Source organism: Ananas comosus, linkage group 23 (assembly GCF_001540865.1).
Source record: "Ananas comosus cultivar F153 linkage group 23, ASM154086v1, whole genome shotgun sequence".
Classification (NCBI taxonomy): domain Eukaryota; kingdom Viridiplantae; phylum Streptophyta; class Magnoliopsida; order Poales; family Bromeliaceae; genus Ananas; species Ananas comosus.
In genome coordinates, this window is record NC_033643.1 from 6,574,738 (window position 1) to 6,585,750 (window position 11,013).

General features: G+C 48.9%; 1 long non-coding RNA gene across 2 annotated transcripts; it reads left to right on the forward strand.

Annotated features, from left to right (window-relative positions):
- LOC109728020 lies at positions 8,024–10,759 on the forward strand. Of its 2 annotated transcripts, XR_002220894.1 has the most exons (5): positions 8,024–8,755; positions 8,847–8,941; positions 9,028–9,121; positions 9,211–9,305; positions 10,532–10,759. It is a non-coding gene; the product is annotated as an uncharacterized LOC109728020 (long non-coding RNA). The 2 variants fall into 2 exon arrangements; XR_002220893.1 differs by having other exon boundaries at positions 8,024–8,941.

Sequence of the window (11,013 nt, forward strand, 5' to 3'; positions counted from 1 at the left end):
TCAACGTGCTCACCTCCGGAGGCATCAGGACAGCCTCGGATCGCCGGATAAGCGTGCGCAAACCCAAAACAGCAGCCAAACAGGCTGAAACGGAGCGACAACGCCAAAACAGTGGAACGGAGTCTCCCCGACAGAAACTAAGGTGAGCACGATGATCAGCAACTTGCCAGGATCATCGTGCTCCCTTCCGTACAGATCAGGGAGGCTCGGGAAGCCCAGAACGAGAAACCCACTCAATAAGCTCCATTTCGGGCTTGGCCGGAGCAACCTTGCTCCGGCCGGCCTCCGGCGGCACGACGGCGTGCGCGGGGCCCTGAGTCGGGTGAGGGGGAGGTGAGGAACACCGTGCTCACCTCAGGTGGCGGCTGGAAGCGGCGGCGGCGGCGGCGGAGCAAACCGAGCCCGCACGAGATCGAGCTCGGGTTCCAGGAGTTGCTGCGGCCACGGCGGCGGCCGGGGAGCTCCGGGACGGCGGAGGCGGGCTACAGGAGGTCGGGGGAGTGATTCGGGTGCGGACCCAAGCGGCGGCGGCGCAGGGGGAGCGTCGCACGCTCGCCTCGGCCAGAGCGGGGCTGGGGCGGCTGCGGCTGGCCGAGGCGGCGACGGCGGCGCACCGGGGAGGCGGCGACCGGCGGGAAGGGGTGCCCGGGCTCCGGGAAGTCGGCCGGGGTGGTCCACGGTGGCGGCGGCGCAGAGAAAAAGGCCGCAGGCTTGCCTCGGCCTGGGCTCGGGTTGGGCGGCTGCAGCCGGCCGAGGCGGCGGCGGCGGCGCGCTGGGGCGGCGGCGACCGGCGGGAAGGGGTGCCGGGGCTTCGTGGACGGCGGCGGGAGAGTTTCCAGGCGGCGGCGGCGCGCTGGTGGCTGTGGCAACCCGGTTCGGCCAGGCTCGGCCTGGGCTGCTGCAGGCGGCAGGAGCGGCTGCGGCGGCGCAGGTGACGGCGGCGGTCGGCGGGGAAAGTTGCCGGAGCACGGTGAAGTCCAGGGGGAGGGTCAGCAGGAGGCACAGCCCCGGGCCTTCACACAACCCGAGAGGAGAGAGGGAGAGAGAAAGAGATGGAGAAAGAGAGAAGTGGTGGCTGTCGCGGTGGTTGGCTTGCCGGGGCTCGGTCGGCGGCGGCCTGGGCACGAGCAGCAGGTGCAGGGGAAGGAGATGAAGGTGGCTGGGGCGACTAGGGTAGCTAGGGTTAGGGTTGAGTGGCTCCAAACCCTAAAGAGACTTATATACAAGGCGCAATTTGCAAAAAGGTCCACCAAACACCGGAATTTCAATCCGAGCCCTTCACCGAACGACCAAAACGCGTGAACGACCCTCCACGTGCGATCCCTCGCGAAACGGTACATAAAATATCGCGACTTTCGCGAAAATACCGTTTTGCAACAACCGACCTCTCCTCGATCAACGCGCGATCTCCGCAGATCCGTCCGTCAGATTTGCGAACGGATTGCACCGGTGCGATCAGCACCTCGGAGACAACAAAGCTGCGATTTCGTTTCGTCTTGATCGACCACGGATTCACGACAAGATCCAACCTTCTTCGAATAGAAGGAAACACACACATAAATACATATAAAACATGTATTTTTGGATTTTCTCGAAATCCGTGCGCCAAACTCAAAATCCGTCAGCGTCATTAGTTCCAGAATAGCTGACCCGGTCGAAACGAGCTATTGGACTGCTATGAACAGAGTCCGGTACGAGCCAGAAGCCAACTTCTCACCGCGGCTTCTCCGGAAAATCGAGTTACTATTCACTTTAAGTGAAACTTGGAAATCGCGTAGAATTTTCATTTTAACTCGATTTCGCCCGAAACTTGACGAGTGCTTTTGTAATTAAATTACACACAAAAACATCGTCAACTGAGAGTTTAGCTACACTGCAAAAATCTCAGTCCTTACATCATCCCCCCCCCTGGCACCGGACGTTAACCCAGCACCCGCCACAATACAAAGTTCCTCCTGTCCACTCGGACAGCAGTCTCCTTGTATTGCACGGCGTACCAACGATACAACCAGGATCTCAACCACAACCTACATTTACCAATCAACAAGCAAGGCATGATATGCATTTCCATACAGCTAACAATCCTTAGAAATGATGCATGCCTCTAAGCACTCCTTAGGGCGCTGGATGATGCGATGCACAATACACAAACATCCTATTTAAAAGTGCTCCCCACACGGAAGCTTTTGTTTTAAACCTCTAATTCAAATCATTTATAAAAGCCCATTCGAAACCTTTTTAAAACTGTTTCCCACACGGAAACTTATTTTGAAAACCCGACTACCCTCGAGGGTAGAAAAACACGATGCCAGGCAACAAGAAACCAATCTCCACAAACCAAAACCACAGATCGAAACTCCAATCTCATGTATAATAAAATATCCATAATTCTCATGCATAACGAAAATCACCACATTCAACACATCTAACTGAACCATTTATTAGAAAACTACTAAGAGCGGGAAAGAAATAACCAGGGTGACGTCGCTACTGCGCCGTCTAACCTAGATCGTCCTCCGTCGTCGAGCTCAAAATCCAACTCCTCGTCTCTGTCACCCTGGGGGAAAGGGGGTGAGAAACGCAACCATGGTTTTCTCAGTCGGTACGACAGAGCCACGAAGGCAAATCGTAATCACCGAAAACCAAAGGAGATAGATAAACAAATATATATCTGTAAGCTGATATGAAATAGAACTACAGTAGCTACAACAGATAATAGGAAGCCAATAAATAAACCTGCTACTGTAATAGAAAACATGCAAAGAATGCCTCAATGTACTGAACCAGAAACCTGTACCCAATTGTGCCTGCTGTAATCGGTCCACAGACCTCAAGCGCTAATCTGTCACCAAACTGGCACCGACCCTGATCCATCCGCCCCGCAGACGACCTATCCGGATAAGTACAACCCTCCGATTCGGTGCCCAAAACCGACCGGTGTCATGAATACCCCCAAGTGCCGTGACTAAGTCATGCTGGTACTCAAACAAAAACAAACCCGGCTAAAGCCGGTGCCTAGGCCGAAGCAACAACGAGGGCGTACCAATGCCAAACTGAAATAGAAGCTAGTAGCGTATAACGCCGAACCTCGATCAACCAGATCGAAACACACGACAAGAGAGTCGATGTGTTGCCTGGACCCAGGTCCACAGAGATACTGAAATACAAATGCAACCTGCTCTACATGTCTATCCCAAACCTAATACACATGCAAATCAAGGGGTACGATAACCAAACGATAACAAGCAATGACATGTGGAGTCTAAACACAGGAATAGAAAAACAGAGAAGGAAGTGAAACGCTCTCACCGACTACCAGCTCGAAGCACCCCCCCTGTCACTGTCGCGTCGGAACACTGAGTAGCGCACAAGTCTACCGGAACCCTAAGAAATCCACCCAAGTCAGTATCCAAACCACTAACCCAAAGCACGAGACTTCACAAACCCCACACCCAGGATCCCCCGTAATCGGTTCCCAAAAACCGATCCCCGTAACTCACCGGAAGTCCCGAAAACCACACCGGGACGCCCGTCGGACGCCCACTAAGTGTCCCGAACTCACCCGACTCGTGCCAACGAGTCACCCGCTGCCCCAAAGCACTCCAATTTGGGATGCCTTGGCAGCGAACACGAGGTAACACAACCCATACGATCATCGCCAGATAATCGTACGAATCCGGGTTCCCGGAAGTGTCTATTTTCGACACCGAACCCTCCGTCGCTCACCCTATCATCATCGACCCACAAAATGACGATGGTGACCAGCCACAAGGCTCAGCGACAAAACACGAAGCAACCAAACCACCGTCGGAAAGAATCCGAACCGAAACCGCGTTCTTTCGGCGAATTTCGCCGAAAAAACGCACCCGAAATCGACCTAACCGATTTCCGCGAAAGCTAACGGACCAATGACAATCAGTCCAGCGACAATACAAAAACCTACACACTGCCCACAGTAGCCACGCGAAGCACAAATGCATAAAAGACCTCTAAGTAACATAAAATACTATTATTTTATGTAATTTTGAGCGCGATCAAGCGGCTCGTTCACCGCAAACCGAGGACTTCCGAAGTCCGCGCAGAGACACGTACTGACAGGTCTCGACGTACCGGACGTCCGTGCTCACGATCCGGAGCACAGCGGCCTTCGCTGTGGGGACCGCGGGAGGCACACCCGAAGGTTCAGCGAATACGCGCAGTCAGGGAAGATTGCGCCGAACAGAACTAACCGCGACACTGTTGATCCAAAGTGAGGTGAGCACCTGTGATCAGCACTGACCAACGATCACCGTGTCACCTCCGGAGGCATCAGACAGCCTCGGATCGCCGGATGAGCGCTGCGCAAACCCCACCAAAACAGCAGCCAAACAGGCTGAAAACGGAGTGATGACAACGCCAAAACAGTGGAACGGAGTCTCCCCGACAGAAACTAAGGTGAGCACGATGATCAGCAACTTGCCAAGGATCATCGTGCTCCCTTACCGTACAGATACAGGGAGGCTCGGGAAGCCATGAACGAGAAACCCACTCAATAAGCTCAATTTCGGCTTGGCCGGAGCAACCTTGCTCCGGCCGGCCTCCGGCGGCACGACGGCGTGCGGGGCCCTGAGTCGGGTGAGGGGAGGTGGGAACACCGTGCTCACCTCCAGGTGGCGGCTGGACAGGCGGCAGGCGGCCGGCGGCGGAGCAAACCGAGCCCGCCACGAGATCGAGCTCGGTTTCCAGGAGTTGCTGCGGCCCGCCGGCGGCCCGGGGAGCTCCGGGACGGCGGAGGCGGGCTACAGGAGGTCGGGGAGTGATTCGGTGCGACGCAGCCAAAGCGGGCGCGCAGGGGGAGCGTCGCACGCTGCTGCCTCGGCCAGAGCGGGGCTGGGCCGGCTGGGCTGCCGACCGCGGCGACGGCGCGACCGGGAGGCGGCGACCGCGGGACAGGGGTTCCCGGGCTCCGGGAAGTCGGGCCGGGGTGGTCCACGGTGCGGCGGCGGCAGAGAAAAAGGCCGCAGGCTTGCCTCGGCCTGGGCTCGGGTTGGGCGGCTTGCAGCCGGCCGAGGCGGCGGCGGGGCGGCGGTGGGGCGGCGGCGACGGCGGGAAGGGGTGCCGGGGCTTCGTGGACGGCGGCGGGAGAGTTTTCCAGGCCGGCGGCGCGGCGACTGGTGGCTGTGGCACCCCGTTTCGGCCAGGCTCGGCCTGGGCTGCTGCAGGCGGCAGGAGCGCTGCGGCGGCGCAGGTGACGGCGGCGGTCGCGGGGGAAAGTTGCCGGAGCACGGTGAAGTCCAGGGGGAGGGTCAGCAGAGGGCAAACAGCCCCCGGGCCTTCACACAACCCGAGAGGAGAGAGGGAGAGAGAAAGAAGGGAAATGGAGAAAGAGAGAGTGTGGCTGTCGCGGTGGTTGGCTTGCCGGGCTCGTCGGCCGGCCTGGGCCCACGAGCAGCAGGTGCAGGGGAGGAGATGAAGGTGGCTGGGGCGACTTAGGGTAGCTAGGGGTAGGGTTGAGTGGCTCAAACCCTAAAGAGACTTATATACAAGGCGCAATTTGCAAAAAGGTCCCACCAAACACCCGAATTTCAATCCGAGCCCTTCACCGAACGACCAAAACGCGTGAACGACCCTCCACGTGCGATCCCTCCGCGAAACGGTACATAAATATCGCGACTTTCGCGAAAATACCGTTTTGCAACAACCGACCTCTCCTCGATCAACCGCGCGATCTCCGCAGATCCGTCCGTCAGATTTGCGAACGGATTGCACCGGTGCGATCAGCACCTCGGAGACAACAAAGCTGCGATTTCGTTTCGTCCTGATCGACCACGGATTCACGACAGATCCAACCTTCTTCGAATAGAAGGAAACACACACATAAATACATATAAAACATGTTTTTTGATTTTCCTCGAAATCGTTCGGTTGAGAAAGAGGTATTTTCAAAAAAAAAAAAAAAAAATGGCACGTTTTCCGCAACTTTGTTTTAAAAAGACTTTTAAAATCGGCCTCGGGGCGTGACACCACCTTTCCCATCCGATGTGGGACTATTGGGGTGTCACAGACTCCTCCCGTTAAGGCCCTGACGTCCTCGTCAGTCCAATCACACACACAGCCCAAGATCACCAGGCGATGTGAGACTCGTCTCGCTAGCCCGTCATCCAGACCCTGGCTCAGCCGAGACTCGCCACACATGTCCAGCTGGTGAACCGGCTCTGATACCAAATGTAACGACCCAGCCCACTAGCAACAATAACTCGTTGGGCCCAGCCAATAGCCCAAAATGCTTAAGCCCAGTTATTATTACTAGTGTTTAAGTCTCTTATAAATCCAATGACAACCCCTTTCCCATCCGATGTGGGACTATTGGGGTGTCACAGATGCAGGTTAAGGAACTTATTTCAAAATGCATTATAACTAAAAGGTTTTTGATACATTTTCCTCTATGAAAATGTTAAGGAGAGAGTGAGCTCTATGTTGGCACTAAGGATTTTCTCAAAAGATGTAATGCCTATTTTAAGATTTAACTGTTAAGCAAATGTTAAAAAGTTGAAGAAGGCCGGTCTAGATTTTATACATATTTTAAACTTCAATAGTTTTATATTGGTATACAAAGAGTTTTTTTTAAGTTTTATATTGGTATACAAAGAGTTTTTTTTAAGTGCATGTATAATATTCTTTTTAACTTTTTCTTTATTTTTTGTCATTTGTAGTAAATTTTGCTTTTTTGTCCATAAACTTATGCAGTTTGATGGTTTTGACATACTATAATTGCCAGACCATTTTTATTTTATGATTTTGTTGTGAAAGCTATTATAAAAGTAGAGTTTTGGGTGATATGCAATCTCTCTTGAACACGATTGATTAGTTTTGAATTATTGATTTTTTTTTCTTATCATAATTTAGTTTTTTTTTTATTTGAAATTTATAATTTATAATATGGCCTTTATATACTATTTTTGTATTTTATTGATATTTCATTAATTCTTTGCAATTTTTTTTAGCCATATCTACCCGCCGCAACGCGCGAGTCACTACACTAGTTATATAGTTAAAATGCATAAATGAAACATTACAGTAAAAAAATAAGTTTTAAATTTTTTTAATTTTCATAAGTGAACAATAACATAATAGTCAGAATAATCAATAAAAAAGTTATCAAAATTTTTCTCTTTGTCGATTGATTCTTTTTGCAAGATTTTTAGCAACAAAAATGTTGAACCTGTCAAATAAATTATATTAGAATGTATCATAAAATTACTCAATAAAGAGATTTTAAAAGTTTACCTTTAAAAATTGCTCATATCAACCAAAAGAAATGAGTAAAAGAGATGACTAGAGTTTCATTAGAATGAAAATACGTAGTGACCTCTCATTCGTAAGTCATATCAAAATTGATCATTCAACTTCAAAAGTTTTTTTTTTTTTTTTTTAAAGTTAATTTACTATCGGATATTTCACCGGGTCCGAGTCCGGATCCGGGTTTGAAAACTTTTCTGGACCCTACCCATTTAAAAGTTGGGTTCGGGTCGGGTCGGGTCCAAATCGGATATGGGTATAAAATATCCGGACCCATACCCGAAACTTTAATGGGTAATTTTTTTATCTGTATACTATTCATTTTTTATCGGGTCCTATCTGGATCAGGTAGGGTCTAGGTATAGTCTGGATCGGGTATGGTATATAATTAAAAAAAAATCAAAACCCACAAAAATTAAGTTAGAACAAAAATAAAAACCACAAAAATTAAAAAAACTAAATATAATTAAAAATATTAAATAATGTGAAAGAAGAATACAATATCTTCTTAAATAATGCATTATCGATAACTAATCTTTCCTAATGCAAATAGTAAAGGACTTGACAATTGGTATATAAGATTTCAAGTCTGAATTATATTAGTTATTTCACATTTTTAGCTTAGGGGTTAATTGTTTTCGAAAAATATAAAACAAAATTTCAGAATTTTTTTTTACGGAAAACTTTTTCTCTAATTTTTTGTAGTGTTTCTGAGCTTTAGATAGGATTGGCTTCAGTGTTAGTGACTGGTCGACACATCTAGAGAGTATCGGACTGAGTCGGAATCGTTTCTGCGCGAAATGGATGTAGAAATGGACTCGGCGCACTCAAATAAGCAAAACTGTAGTTTTGCTAGATTCGGGCACCCAGAATTGGCCTTGGGTCGTCCAGAAGTTGAGTGCAGAACTGAGCAGAACTGGAAGCCAATTCAGGTTCATGTTTCAGGCGCCCGGATGAGGGTTCGAAAAGTTCACCTCGTGAGTATCGTTTGCGCTGACACGTGGCTCGTGGTTGGTGAGGTCCGCCGGAGCCGGATACGGGCGCAGCACACCGCGGGCGGAGAGTCCGAGGAAGAAGCTTTGTGTAGCCTGGAGCATTCGGGCGCCCATAATGTGGGTCCGGGCGCCCGGAAGTGCCCGAGTCTGCAGGGACACCAGATTGCAGCAGCTGTTCTTGGGGCTTATTCTACCATTCCAGCACCCTATAAATAGGGGGAACTCGACTCCTGTGACCTCTTTTCTCCCTCTCTTCACAGTGAAGACTTAGAATTGCATCTAACACCTCAAATTACTCCGATTTCCCCAAATTGCTCACTCTCTACTTTGAGGAGTGCTGTTCTAGCAGTTTTCCAGTAGCGACCGTCGGTATTTCGGCTCGTGTGCGACGTAGGAAGCTCCGTTTTCCACGAAACTTGGTTTGTTGGATTCTAGACTTCAAGAGGAATCCGTGGAGCCCAATTTTACAGATTTTGGTTGAGGTTAGCTTGGTCGATTTTGGGTTTTTCTTTGCTGCTGATGTTTTGGTCCTGAATTTGAGTTTCTTTGGTTGTTATGGACCAATTCGTGGAGAGAGCTGGAATTTCGGCCAGTGGAAGTTGTGCCATCATTTTCCTACTGATTTGGAGGGTGTTCATCATCTGAATTGAGAATTTGGGGATTGATAGGTTAGTTTTGACATTGGAGTTGTCAGTTTAAGCTTAAATGTTGAAATTTGGGGTTATTGATGCAACTTTGATGCTTTTGTGTTCAGATCTTCAGAGGAAATTGAGTTTGGACCAGAGGGTGATATTCCATCTTGGTTTACTGGTTTGGGACTTTGCTACACCTGATTTGGGTTGTGAAAGGTAAAGTTAGCATTGTATTTGAGGAAAAAGTTAAGCTTAAGTGCTGAATTTCGTAAGTTTGATGGAATTATAGTATTCTCGATGTGTAGAGCCTTGGAGAAGTATTGTTACTGTTGCAGCGTGATCTCGGCTGAACCTCCTGGTGTTTTCGGGACCTTCTTGCTGCCGTGGAATTCCTTTGAAGGTGGGTTTATCATCGATTTTGTCTCCAAAGCATATGCATAGTAGACATGTATAATTTCGGCTTTAATATATCATGTTTAGCTCGAGTTCATTGATTAGCATATTAAATGAAATCTGAATTTGGAGCATGCTGTAGTAATCAGATAAATTATACATGTTGGACTTGGAATTTGACTTAGGAGAAAACCAGCGATTTGACTCGTCATATGTTTATACTATCTGATTTAGCTCTAGGAGTCAGGGTTGGTTTGTATCACCGCAGTTTCAGCTCGGTGGATACTCAGGATAGTTTAGAACACTCGGGCGGGATGCCGAGCTTGGGTAATATTCAACTGTAGGTTCTACACCGTCTTTTCTGTTCGCTCCTTAAGCTTTTGTACTTCGTATCCACGCTGTTAGTGTGCATTTGATACTCAGATAGCTTCTGAAGCTGTTATGCTTCGTATCCCAGCTGTTAGTGCGCATTTGATACTCAGATAGCTTCGGGAGCTGTCGCGAATAGTATCCACACTGTTGTGTGCATTTGATACGCTGGAAGCTTAGGAGCTGTAGTAGACCTGTATCACCGCAGTGTGTTGGCGGTAGATACCTGGGATAGTGTAGAATGCAGTTACGCTTGTGCGGAGATGCCGAGCTTATTTTTACAGCAGTGTCTAGGCTGTTTCAGACTGTCGGGTGTCGTCGGGGTTGACGGTGGATCCAGATTGCGGGTTTTGCATCAGATTGTGCCGAGGGCACGTGAGTTTTGGTTGTTAAACCAGTTGGACCCTATTTACTTGATTTAAGCCTGTGAGAGTCTGATTTAGCTCAGTAGAGATACGCTTGCATACTCGGTTGGGTAGCGCCCACGAGTGCCACTCTAGAGTCGGGCTTTGTGCGTTTGCGTTGTGTAGTGTCCTGGTTGGACTTACTCTCCACGGACTGATTAGTATGGAGGTAGCATTTAGGATTCGACAGGTGGGACGGGTGCGTTCACAGTCCCTGGGACAGGTGTGTTCACAGTCCCTATGAATTTGGGACTGAGGTTGCATTACCCTACAGATAGTAGTGTTGGATCATGATAGGATAGTGGCATATAGCTGTAGATTTGTTCCAGCTTCCTTTTCTATCACTGAGCATAGATCTGTAGACTTAGTGGGTGAGCCGATGAGTTTGAGGCCGGTACCCACTGAGAACTACTTCTTTTGCAGTAGTTCTCACGCCCAGTTGTTACCACTGTTTTTGCAGAGCCGTCGTCTTCGGCTGCTACTGTTGCTGATATTGATCGTGGCAAGGGCGTTGCAAGTTAGAGCCCTTCCAGACGAGTCGCAGAGCTAGAGGAGCACCAGTTACAGGTAGTTGTAGTTTCTGAGTCTTTACATACAGTTGTTGTATCTCGCCAGAGCGTACCCTGGATGAAATGTATGTATTGAACCACAGTTTTTATATATGGTTTATTTTTCTAGCTACTCTATACTACTGTTTGTAGTATTGTATGATTACAAGTACTTCTACTGTTTCGCTTCGTATGCAGGAAAAATTCCTATGTATAAAGCGGGTTTGTTAGCGTGCCCGGAAAAACGAGTAATCCGGGGCGTGACATTTTTCCTCCTTTTGATTTGAAGGACAATAAGCATTTTTGAAAATTTTTTTCATATTCCATGAAAAATTAACATTTTTGTTTTTCGAATTTTTTTTAGAAAAACAAAACACAATTTTTGAAAATTTTT